We start from the raw sequence: 12,138 nt of genomic DNA on the forward strand, positions 1-12,138 counted from the left end.
CTGAACATAAATGCAATGTCTTTTCAAAAATAAAGCAATGTCCTCCAGGGAAACAAAAGGGTTGTGCATGAAAACTACAAGTGGGATATCTCCCTTAGAGTACAGCACAGTAAAGGTAAGACCTTCCAGCAAAGGATTTGCCACTCCATTTTTCAGGGCAGTAAACAAATTCTGGCAAGCCGCCATAGAAGATAGCACCAGTACATACCTGCCTTCTCTCCTGCAGGCATATTATATTGGACTTCCGAATCTTCAGGATGTCATAAAACACCATGTTGACCAAATATCCCAGGGAAAAATGCAACTTCTTATCTTCAGAGATGTCAATCCTGAATCCATTTTTGACCCGGCTATCACCGGTCCCAGAGAATTGAAGTCGGACTCCCATCGTCCACAGCTCCAAGGATTTCCTCCCCGAAACCGCCTGGCTATCTCCCAAAAGCAGCGACCGGCTTAAGCCACCGAAGTGGCGATGCCGGAAGGCCAAGAGACAGCACTCAAGGTATTCAGGAAACTCCGCACCTCATCAGTGTGGAGTAGGAAACTGGCTAGTTGGAGCAATGCCTAGTAAAAGACTGTGAAAAATGAGGATGAATGAACTTATGGAGATCAACATCCAACACTGCGGAGACACCATCACATGTTTCTCAACACAGTGATTCTAGAGCAATGCCCCCATCCCTTATGGGAAATATGTAAAAACATGCAAAACACAAGCCGTGGAGACACCATCACATGTTTGTCAACGCAAGCAATGACTAACCAGGTCTTTCCCCGGGAAGGAACAACCACGGGAAGTGCAGGAATGCATGGTCCCCTCACCCCCCAATCCTGGTATGCATGGTCCCCTCACCCCCCTATCCTGATATGCATGGTCCCCTCACCCCTCCAATCCTGGTATGAACGGTCCCCCCTCATCCCTATCGTAGAATGTATGGTACCCCCTCACCCCCCAATCCTGCTATGCATGGTTCCCTCATCCCCAATCCTGGTATACATGGCACCCCTTACCTCCCAATTCTGGTATGCTGGTCCCCTCATCCCCCAATCCTGGTATGCATGGTCCCCCCTCATCCCTATCATAGGATGTATGGTACCCCCTCACCCCCCTATCCCGGTATGCATGCTACCCCTCACCCCCTATCCTGGTAAGCATGGTCCCCTCACCCTCTATCCTGATATGCATGGTCCCCTCACCCCCCCTATCCTGATATACATGGTCCCCTCACCCCTATTAAACTGCACACATACAAAAAAAAACCAGCTATACTCACCTTTCTTTCCTGTGCTCCAGCGCTGTCCTGTTGTGTCAGAGGCAGGGGGAGGAGTGTGGTGTAGGAGTACGCGCATGACCATACCGCGCTGTCCGGCGCCATATTGCTGAAGACACACTGCAAACGTGTCTTCAGTAAATTGGCGCCAGATAGCGCTATGCGCATGCGCGATTCTACTGCCTCGGTCTATGGTGAGAAGAGAAGCGCCACGGCGGCAACGCTCCTCCCAGTCAGGTATGTAAGTATGGCGCCAGAGATTGCGGTTTGCATTCAGTGTCTACCGTGGTCTCTGGCACCATACACACTCACTGTACCGCTGGATGCCTTCTTCTGTCTGCAGCCAGACTGCGCAGGCGTGTTGCGCTTAGGCTAGTTTCACATTTGCGTGTCAGGGCGCAGCGACGGCCTGCGCACGGCCGCCGCTAAGCCCCGCCCCCTGCCGTGCCTCCTCCGGTAGCTCCGCCTACCGGCACATGACGATGCATGCGTCCTTCGTTCCCTATCTTTGTCACTGGGGACGCAGGCCGTGCGCAGTATGCGTTTGGCGGCGCATGCGTCCTTTTGACGGTGCGCCAAACAACACCAAACGCAACCTGTTGCAATTTCGTTGCGCTCGGCGCACCGTCAAAAGGACGCATGCGCTGCCAAACGCATACTGCACACGGCTTGCATCCCCAGTGATAAAGATAGGGGACGCAGGACGCATGCAGCGTCATGCGCCGGTAGACGGAGCTACCGGAGGTGCGGCAGGGGGCGGGGCTTAGCAGCGGCCGTGCGCAGGCCGTCGCTGCGCCCTGACACGCAAATGTGAAACTAGCTACACAGTCGGACAGAGTGACGCTTACAGCGTTACATTGTACATGAGCATGGTGTACAGGCGAAGCAAGGATTTGCCACAGAACTGCAGAATTAGGCTGAGGTGGGGAACAGTGATGAAGCAAGAGCCCCACAGATAGTCTGGGGAAAACCCCCCACGTATATCGCTATGTCTAGCGCAGCTTCGCTAGGGGAAGTGGTCCGTGCATAGATGCCCGATATAAATAGCCAATGAATCGTGTGAAGACCACTCACCGGTGTTCGCAGCCGCAGCTGTGTGTAGACCGGAAGCTAGAGAGAGAGGTCACGTGGGTGTCAGAAGCCCAGCAATAGAGACAGGCAATCCTCACTACATGAAAGGAAGTCATTGCTCGGTAAAGGCTAGACTGTATGGGCTCCTTCCAGGTGTGACATCAGTTCTGGGGGCGTGGTCTGAGAAGCCTGAAGTTTCCATTACACGTTTGTCTCGGCCGTCTGGTACCTGCGTCTGTGAGCAGCAAGGAGCGAGGTCAGCGTCAAACACCAGGTCTTAGATTTTTGGTTGATGAGGGCTGATACTTGGTGCTATCTAGTGGGATTTGGGGGCTTAATGTTTGGGTCGTCTGGGAGCTGTTGGCAGGCCCGGATTGGCAATATAACCAACCGGGCATTTTCCCGCTGGGCCGCTGTCATGTGGGCCGCAGGAGCCGCCCGATCATCTGGCCGCTTGCCAGCTGCTGCGGCCACTGTTGCTCCTGCCGCCGGCCCTCTGTGGGCACGGTGATAGTTTCCAAGTTCCTCCCGCACTGCAGGGAGATAAGCCACCACGCCTCCCCCCACGCACCCCATCCTCGCCGTAGCATGAGACACCCCCCCCCCCCGGGGGGTTAATGCATGCTTGTGGGGTCTGTTTGGGGCAGGGGGCTTGGGATATATAATGCACACTTGTGGGGTCTGTTTGGGGCAGGGGGCTTGGGATATATAATGCACACTTGTGGGGTCTGGTTGTACTTTGGCGGGTTCTAATGCATGCTTGTGGGGTCTGGTTGGGGGGTGGGGGGTTAACGCATGCTTGTGCGGTCTGGTTGTACTTTGGGGGGGTTCTAATATATGCTTGTGGGGTCTGTTTGGGGCAGGGGGGTGGGGGTTAATGCACGCTTACGGGTCTGGTTGTGCTTCGGGGGGTACTAATGCATGCTTGTGGGGTCTGGTTGGGGGTGGGGGGTTAATGCATGCTTACGGGTCTGGTGGGGTCCGGGGAGGGTTAATGCATGCTTGTGGGGTCTGGCTGTACTTTTGGGGGGGGGTTCTAATGCATGCTTGTGGAGTATGTTTGGGGCAGGGGGTTAATCCACGCTTACGGGTCTGGTGGGGTCCGGGGGGGTTCTAATGCATGCTTGTGGAGTATGTTTGGGGCAGGGGGTTAATCCACGCTTACGGGTCTGGTGGGGTCCGGGGGGGTTAATGCATGCTTCTGGGGTCTGGTTGGGGGTGGTGGGGTTAATGCACGCTTGTGGGGTCTGGTTGTACTTCGGGGGGTACTAATGCATGCTTCTGGGGTCTGTTTGGGGGTTAATGCACGCTTGTGCGGTCTGTTTGTGCCAGGGGGGTGGGGGTTAATGCACGCTTGTGGGGGTCTGGTTGTACTTGGGGGGGGGGGGGGGTTACTAATGCATTTTTGTGGGGTCTGGTTGGGGGTGGGGGTTAATGCACGCTTGTGGGGTCTGGTTGGGTCCTGGGGGGGTTAATGCACGTCTGAGGGGTCTGGTTGGGTCTCCGGGGGGGTGTTAATGCACGCTCATGGGGTCTGGCTGGGTACAGGGTGTTAGTGCACGCTTGTGGTGTCTGGTAGTCCCGGGAGAGGGGGGGTTGATGATGCACGCTTGTGGCGTCTGGCAGTCCCGGGAGAGGGGGGGTTGATGATGCACGCTTGTGGCGTCTGGCAGTCCCGGGAGAGGGGGGGTTGATGATGCACGCTTGTGGCGTCTGGCAGTCCCGGGAGAGGGGGGGTTGATGATGCACGCTTGTGGCGTCTGGCAGTCCCGGGAGAGGGGGGGTTGATGATGCACGCTTGTGGCGTCTGGCAGTCCCGGGAGAGGGGGGGTTGATGATGCACGCTTGGGGCGTCTGGCAGTGCCGGGAGAGGGGGGGTTGATGATGCACGCTTGGGGCGTCTGGCAGTGCCGGGAGAGGGGGGGTTGATGATGCACGCTTGGGGCGTCTGGCAGTCCCGGGAGAGGGGGGGTTGATGATGCACGCTTGGGGCGTCTGGCAGTCCCGGGAGAGGGGGGTTGATGATGCACGCTTGGGGCGTCTGGTTGGGGGTTAATGCACGCTTGTGGGCTCTGGTTGTACTTCGGGGGGTACTAATGCATGCTTGTGGGGTCTGCTTGGGCTCCCAGGAGGGTTAATGCACGCTTGCCGTGTTTGGTTGGGTCCCGGGGGGGTTAATGCACGCTTGCCGTGTTTGGTTGGGTCCCGGGGGGGGTTAATGCACGCTTGCCGTGTTTGGTTGGGTCCCGGGGGGAGGTTAATGCACACGCAGGGTTGGGTAGTCCTGGGGGGGGGTTAATGCACGATTGTGTGTTCTGTTTCGGTCCCGGGGGGTTAATGCACGTTTGTGAGGTCTGGTTGGGCTCCCGGGGGATTAATGCAAGCTTATGGGTTCTGGTTGGATCTCAGGGGTGGTTAATGTACGCTTGTGGGTTCTGGTAGAGGTTTCCGGCGGGATTAATGCATGCTTGTGGGGTCTGGGTGTGCTCCTTACTGTGGGGGGGATTAGTGCACGTTTTTGTTGTTTAGTTGGGCTCCAGGGGGGGTTAATGCATGCTTGTGGGGTCTAGTTGGGCCCTGGGGGGTTAATGCACGTTTGCGGGGTCTGAGTGGACCCTGCATTAACCCACCCCAGAAGCCCACCAGATCCCACAAGCGCGGAGGGTTTAATTCACACTTGTGTGTCTGGTTGGGCTCACGGGGAGGGGGTTAATGCATGCGTTTGTGGTCTGATGGGCTCCTTGGGGGTCTAATGCAGGGCCCAACCAGACCTCTCAAGCGTGCATTAACCCTTCCCCGGGGCCCTACCAGACCCCACAAGCATGCGTTAATCGACCCCCAGAAGCCCAACCAGACCCCACGAGCGTGCATTATCCCCAGTAGGCCCCCCCGGGAACAAATGCACGCTTGTGGCGTCTGTTAACTCCTCCTGGTCTGGTTGGGATCTTGGGACGGGGGGGATTTAATGCGCAATTGTGGTGTCTTGGGGACTTGATGCTAGGGCAACGGGGCCTGTCTGCATCTGTTGTGACTTGAAAGGGGAGGATTGATTTTGGGGTAGGCGCTCGACTGGTAGGGCTTTTTGTTTGGGGAAGAGGTGCCATCTGGTGGGGGTTTATACTTTCGGGGGATGGACATCCGACGGGGGTTTATGATGGGAAAGCTGTACAACCGATGGGACTTATGCTGGGAGGGGGTGGACGTCCGATGAGGTTTATGCTGGGGAAGGGTTCTGGGGTGGACGTCCGATGAGGTTTTATGCGGGGGGTGAATGTCCAATGATGGTTTTATGCTGGGAATGGCATCCAATAGGGGCTTAAGGGGGGTGGACGTCCGATAGGGGCTTAGGCTTAAGGGGGGTGGACGTTGTAAGAGAATGGTCAGTCATAATATACTGAGCGGCCATGTTGTCTCTAGCAGCCATTTTGTTGAAAGTTAGAGAAGATTCAACTTCTACAAAAGAACTAATAAATGGAGGATGGAAAATGAGATCATGTCTCCTAGCAACCTCAGCCGATGTGCGTAGAGGAAGATTGGATCAATCAATAGGGTCACAGGTTACCAAATATATGGTCAGTATGCTTATACGTGATAGTGTGGTAGCGAAGAGTAGAGTAGTTAAAATGTCAGGATGTAAGAATTTAGGGACCTAGACTGGAGACAATGATAAGATTTTAGGACAGTAGCCATAGATACCAATGACTTATGGGTTTTAGTGTTGCTTGAAGAAATGTTAATTAATATCTTCGTATTATGTCATTATATTCTCTTTTCTAAACCACGTTTCTGTAGATTACCATGAAAACGCCTTAGAATTATAATGTTAACGCCCTCTGCGGCAAAATGCAGCTTTCTTTGTTCTGATAATGTATAAGAAGCCCCTGTTACTGTCGATCGGGGCCATTCCATCGCCATCATGCCACTGTGCCTCACCATGGCCAGGGCACAGAGCCTTATCGCCAGACTTCCTAGCGAATCTCTGCCTGTCTGTATTCCTGTTTTTGCCCGCATATTCCAGCTCCTCTGTTATTCTGTATCTGTCTTGCTGTGTATCTCCGAATAAACCTTCAACCTCAGCTTGATAAGAGATCGTCTGTGGAACTTCTTCCCGACTCTTCCAGCTCTCAGTAGGACTTTTTCTTACAACGTCCGCTGAGGGTTTATGCTGGGGGGGTAGACGTCCGATGGGGGTTTATGCCGGGGTGGACGTCCGATGGGGGTTCGTTCTGGGGGGTGGACGTCTGATAGGGCTTTATGCTTGGGGGCGTGTGGACGTCGGATGGGGGCTTATGCTTGGGGGCGTGTGGACGTCGGGTGGGGGCTTGTGCGCTTGGGGGGCGTGTGGACGTCAGAATGGGGGCTTGTGCGCTTGGGGGGCGTGTGGACGTCAGATGGGGGCTTGTGCGCTTGGGGGGCGTGTGGACGTCAGATGGGGGCTTGTGCGCTTGGGGGGCGTGTGGACGTCAGATGGGGGCTTGTGCGCTTGGGGGGGCGTGTGGACGTCAGATGGGGGCTTGTGCGCTTGGGGGGCGTGTGGACGTCCGATGGGGGCTTGTGCGCTTGGGGGGCGTGTGGACGTCCGATGGGGGCTTGTGCGCTTGGGGGGCGTGTGGACGTCCGATGGGGGCTTGTGCGCTTGGGGGGCGTGTGGACGTCCGATGGGGGCTTGTGCGCTTGGGGGGCGTGTGGACGTCCGATGGGGGCTTGTGCGCTTGGGGGGCGTGTGGACGTCCGATGGGGGCTTGTGCGCTTGGGGGGCGTGTGGACGTCCGATGGGGGCTTGTGCGCTTGGGGGGCGTGTGGACGTCCGATGGGGGCTTGTGCGCTTGGGGGGCGTGTGGACGTCCGATGGGGGCTTGTGCGCTTGGGGGGCGTGTGGACGTCCGATGGGGGCTTGTGCGCTTGGGGGGCGTGTGGACGTCCGATGGGGGCTTGTGCGCTTGGGGGGCGTGTGGACGTCCGATGGGGGCTTGTGCGCTTGGGGGGCGTGTGGACGTCCGATGGGGGCTTGTGCGCTTGGGGGGCGTGTGGACGTCCGATGGGGGCTTGTGCGCTTGGGGGGCGTGTGGACGTCCGATGGGGGCTTGTGCGCTTGGGGGGCGTGTGGACGTCCGATGGGGGCTTGTGCGCTTGGGGGGCGTGTGGACGTCCGATGGGGGCTTGTGCGCTTGGGGGGCGTGTGGACGTCCGATGGGGGCTTGTGCGCTTGGGGGCTTGGCGTGTGGACGTCCGATGGGGGCTTGTGGGCTTGGGGGCGTGTGGACGTCCGATGGGGGCTTGTGGGCTTGGGGGCGTGTGGACGTCCGATGGGGGCCTGTGGAAGGGGGCATTTGGGCTTTGATGGGTTTATCCTGTGGGGTCCACTGATTAGTGTGAGGTGGAGGTTTATGATTGGACGGGGGGGGGTTACCCTGTGTGGCCCTCTGGTTGGTGTGCGGGGTGGTTAATGCTTCATTGGGGCACACAAAAAGCTATGTTTGTATGCTGCTTATGCTAGGAGGGAACACTACTAACTGGCATGAAGCTAATCCGTTTTCGCTTAGTGTCAATAGGAGGCAGACATGGGTCCGGACCACCCAGGCTGGTTTCTGCCTTAGGTCTTGATTTTTTTTTTATTAATGATTTCCCTTTTTCTTTCAGATATGGCTTTTAAGGGCGACAGAGTGGAGTTATCACTCTGATCTCCCACCTAGAATTGTCACTACCATATCATCTGTGGTCTACGAGGCAGGGCCCTAACACATCAAGAGTGTTTGCGGTTTTCCGGCGGACAGTCCTTGCTACTAATCCCCTACCCTCTCGCCCCCCCAGAGCCAGATAGAGTAGGGAGGGAAAACAAATCCGTTACCTGCCAGCCGCCAGAAAGTCTGTGTAAAGGTTAGGATTTGAAATCTTCAGGACAGGTATATCCTACCAGGCAGTGAGGGGGCTCCATTAAAAAAATGAAGGTGCAAGACAAATATGTCCTAGTTTTCCCCTGAGCAATATGGACATCTCCTGGGGAAACCTTCCTATTCATGCGGCCTCCACGTTTGACAGAGGCTCCTGCGACCCTACTCTTAAAAATCCAGGCTCTCGTCTAGCCTCTGGTGGCCGGGCCACACCACCTGCGCCCTGAACAATCATGAACGCCAACTTTCTAGTGCTTCCTGCCCTCTACCTATCAGGGTAAGAGTACTTTTCTTCTGCAACAGAAGACTAAACTCCTGCTTCCCAAGAGGTGCACAGTCCAATTGTGGTTTCGGAAATGTTCAGTCCAAAAAAAGCAACCAACAGGACAACTCTCCTACCCGCCAGGAAAAGAAACCTTCCTTCAGGCCCAACCCCCTCCTGGCGTCCATAAACCCATCAGCGCTGGTCTACTACGCCTGGATCTAGCAGACTCCCTTCGGCATGACGGGGCGTTCCCACCTTGGATGTCTCTCAGGGTTGGCTGCCGTCTCCTTCACTATTCAAGGCTGGTATTATGATATCTGGTCCTAGACACCGGAAGCAGGCCATGGGGGGGGGGGGGCCGAGCCACAGACCCTACCATCAGTCCTGCCCGCATGCACCAACAGCATATTACAGTTGTACAATACATAGAAATGCATTGCATGAAACAAGGCAAATTTTTCAATGCAAAAAAATGCACTTTTATAAAATTAAAGGTTTCTATATATGTAAGAATGTTATTTAGCCAATGTTTCTGTAAGTAAAAGTCTGAGATTTCTGTGGGAAATCTTAATTTGTTCCTCTTAAACTGGTTCTGAATGTAAATAAAACATTGCTTTAAGTCTCCATTTTGTAATTTAGCCTTTTATTTCATGCATGGACAAGCCCATGATGCATCTGTGTAACACATGGAAGGTACTGTAATAACTGGGTTAGGCTAGTCTCACACCAACATATCTACACGCAGTGCACGGCGCCCCCTCCGGTCATCTACTATCGCACATCGCTGCATGCCATCTGCGCACCCTATCTTGAGCATAGGGTGCGCAGACTGCGCTAGTAGGATTTTGCGTGCGCTGCGCTCTTTTGACGGTGCGCCGAGCGCCCCAAAATGCAACCTGGTGCGCTCGGCGCACCGTCAAAAGGGCGCAGCGCATGCAAAATCCTACTAGCACACAGTGCGCACCCTATGCTAAAGGTAGGGTGCGCAGATCGCATGCAGTGATGTGCGATAGTAGATGACCGAAGGAGGCGGGGCTTAGTGGCGCCGTGCACTGCATGTAGATACGCTAGTGTGAAACTAGCCTTAGACAGGTAAACCACTTTTGAGACAGTAAAGATAACTTGTACAAGCTGCATAGATGTAAGCCTGCCTAAAGGGAACATGTCACCAGGATTCCCCATAAAAAACGATACAATCTGGTGTGCATGGAGTGTGTAAGCGCACGTTCACACTGGCCACTGAACGGAAAAAAACACAAACATGACTGAATACCCTGCAGTTAGTGGCATAGTGCATGAAAATATAGGGGAATTAGTTAACATGTTCTTTATTAAAAAAAAAAAAAAAGCCAAAGCCATCCCACCACTTCACGGTGACGTAATTGGGACAGTCCTAACTAATAAAAACCTTACCGCTTTGTCCTGTGACTTGCTTGTGGATAAGGACTGAGAAGGATTAGGCCCAAATAGTGGACACACAGGAATGGGAAACCACATCAATATATAAAGGTTTTTAATATTAGTTATCACTGTCCCAATTAGGGTCACTGTGAAGTGGTAGGATGGCTTCTGCATTTTTTTTTTTTTAAATCGAGCGTGTTAACCAAGTACCTTATATTTTCATGCATTATTGCTGTTTACTACAGGGTATTCAAGCATTGTTTATGCCCCCCCCCGTATAAAGTGCTACCACTACCTGTATGTTGCCATATACAGCATTCTAGAATGCTGTGTATATAGTACGACCACTACCTGTATACCCTCTATATACAGCATTTTATAAAGCACGTCCACTATCTGAATGCCCTTATATATACACAACATTCTAGAATGCCAATCTGCATAACTTTGTTTTTGTTTTTTTTTCTTATTAGATTTGCCCTTGGGGCAGCCCCATCCAATGGGCTTCGCTAGTCTTAATCCGGTGCCTCCTTCTATCCTTCTTTGAGTCGACGACGCGTCCTAAGTCCATCCACACAGTGTCTTCCATCACGCTCCGGTGCAGACTTCTCTTTGTACTTTGCTTTGTGATCGGCAGAGACGTGTTCCTGCACCGAAGCGTCATGGGGGAGGTTGTGTGGATGATGTAGGATGCATCATCCATGGGAAGGAGGACTACTGGAAGAAGAACAGTGACAAACATAATACCAGACTGCCCCGTAGGTGAGTATAAGATGTTGTTCACATTTGCCTCAGACCACATGTGAGGACGTTTCGAGACCGTGCCTCAGACCACACGTGAGGACGTTTCGAGACCGTGCCTCAGACCACACGTGAGGACGTTTCGAGACCGTGCCTCAGACCACACGTGAGGACGTTTCGAGACCGTGCCTCAGACCACACGTGAGGACGTTTCGAGACCGTGCCTCAGACCACACGTGAGGACGTTTCGAGACCGTGCCTCAGACCACACGTGAGGACGTTTCGAGACCGTGCCTCAGACCACACGTGAGGACGTTTCGAGACCGTGCCTCAGACCACACGTGAGGACGTTTCGAGACCGTGCCTCAGACCACACGTGAGGACGTTTCGAGACCGTGCCTCAGACCACACGTGAGGACGTTTCGAGACCGTGCCTCAGACCACACGTGAGGACGTTTCGAGACCGTGCCTCAGACCACACGTGAGGACGTTTCGAGACCGTGCCTCAGACCACACGTGAGGACGTTTCGAGACCGTGCCTCAGACCACACGTGAGGACGTTTCGAGACCGTGCCTCAGACCACACGTGAGGACGTTTCGAGACCGTGCCTCAGACCACACGTGAGGACGTTTCGAGACCGTGCCTCAGACCACACGTGAGGCCGTTTCGAGACCGTGCCTCAGACATGCCAGACATCAGGCCACATGGGAGAACATTCCTTCGCTGTGCCTGCCATGCCTCAAAGGCACAGAAAGCAGAGTAGAAAGTTGGTCATTGTATTTTAACCCCTTCATGACCAAGCCTATTTTGACCTTAATGACCAGGCCATTTTTTGCAATTATGACCAGTGTCCCTTTATGAGGTAATAACTCTGGAATACTTCCAACAGATCCTAGCGATTCTGAGATTATTTTTTCGTGACATTGGGCTTCATATTAGTGGTAAATTTAGGTCGATAATTTTTGCGTTTATTTGTGATAAAATCAGAAATTTGGCGAAAATTTTGCACATTTTGAATTTTTATTCTGTTAAACTAGAGACTTATGTGACACAAAATAGTTACAAAATAACATTTCCCACATGTCTACTTTACATCAGCACAATTTTGGAAACAAAGTTTTTTTTTTTGTTAGGAAGTTAAAAGGGTTAAAAGTTGAACAGTGATTTCTCATTTTTATAACAAAATTTACAAAAAAAAAAAATTTTTTTAGGGACCACCTCACATTTGAAGTCACTTTGAGGGGTCTATATGGCAGAAAACACCCAAAAGTGACACCATTCTAAAAACTGCACCCCTCAAGCTACTCAAAACTACATTCAGGAAGATTAGTAACCCTTCAGGTGCTTCACAAGAACTAAACCAACGTGGAAGGAAAAAATGGACATTTTAATTTTTCCAACAAAAATTTTCTTTTAGCATCAATTTTTTTTTATTTTCACATGGGCAACAGGATAAAATGGATCCTAAAATTTGTTGGGCAATATCTCTTGAGTACA

The 12,138-nt window shown here is 53.1% G+C and overlaps 1 protein-coding gene and 1 long non-coding RNA gene across 4 annotated transcripts in view; one reads left to right on the top strand and one right to left on the bottom strand.

The window, feature by feature from the left end:
• The window catches only part of ATPSCKMT (ATP synthase c subunit lysine N-methyltransferase), a 248,618-nt gene extending 246,136 nt beyond the window's left edge, over window positions 1-2,482 (bottom strand). For 2 of the 3 annotated variants that reach the window (XM_073555714.1, XM_073555713.1), the window contains exon 1: window positions 2,346-2,476. The gene's annotated coding sequence lies outside the window, so the exon portion shown is untranslated. Of the gene's footprint in view, window positions 1-2,345 lie in introns of all 3 variants that reach the window. The other variant, XM_073555712.1, reaches the window with a different exon arrangement.
• Window positions 2,483-2,487: 5 nt separating this feature from the next.
• LOC141059636 (uncharacterized) lies at window positions 2,488-9,122 on the top strand. Its single transcript, XR_012222573.1, has 2 exons — window positions 2,488-2,598; window positions 7,983-9,122. It is a non-coding gene; the product is annotated as an uncharacterized lncRNA (long non-coding RNA).
• The last annotated feature ends 3,016 nt before the right edge of the window (window positions 9,123-12,138 follow it).

This window comes from Dendrobates tinctorius, unplaced genomic scaffold (assembly GCF_039654945.1).
Source record: "Dendrobates tinctorius isolate UK_male_01 unplaced genomic scaffold, ASM3965494v1 ptg000229l, whole genome shotgun sequence".
Taxonomy (NCBI): Eukaryota; Metazoa; Chordata; class Amphibia; order Anura; family Dendrobatidae; genus Dendrobates; species Dendrobates tinctorius.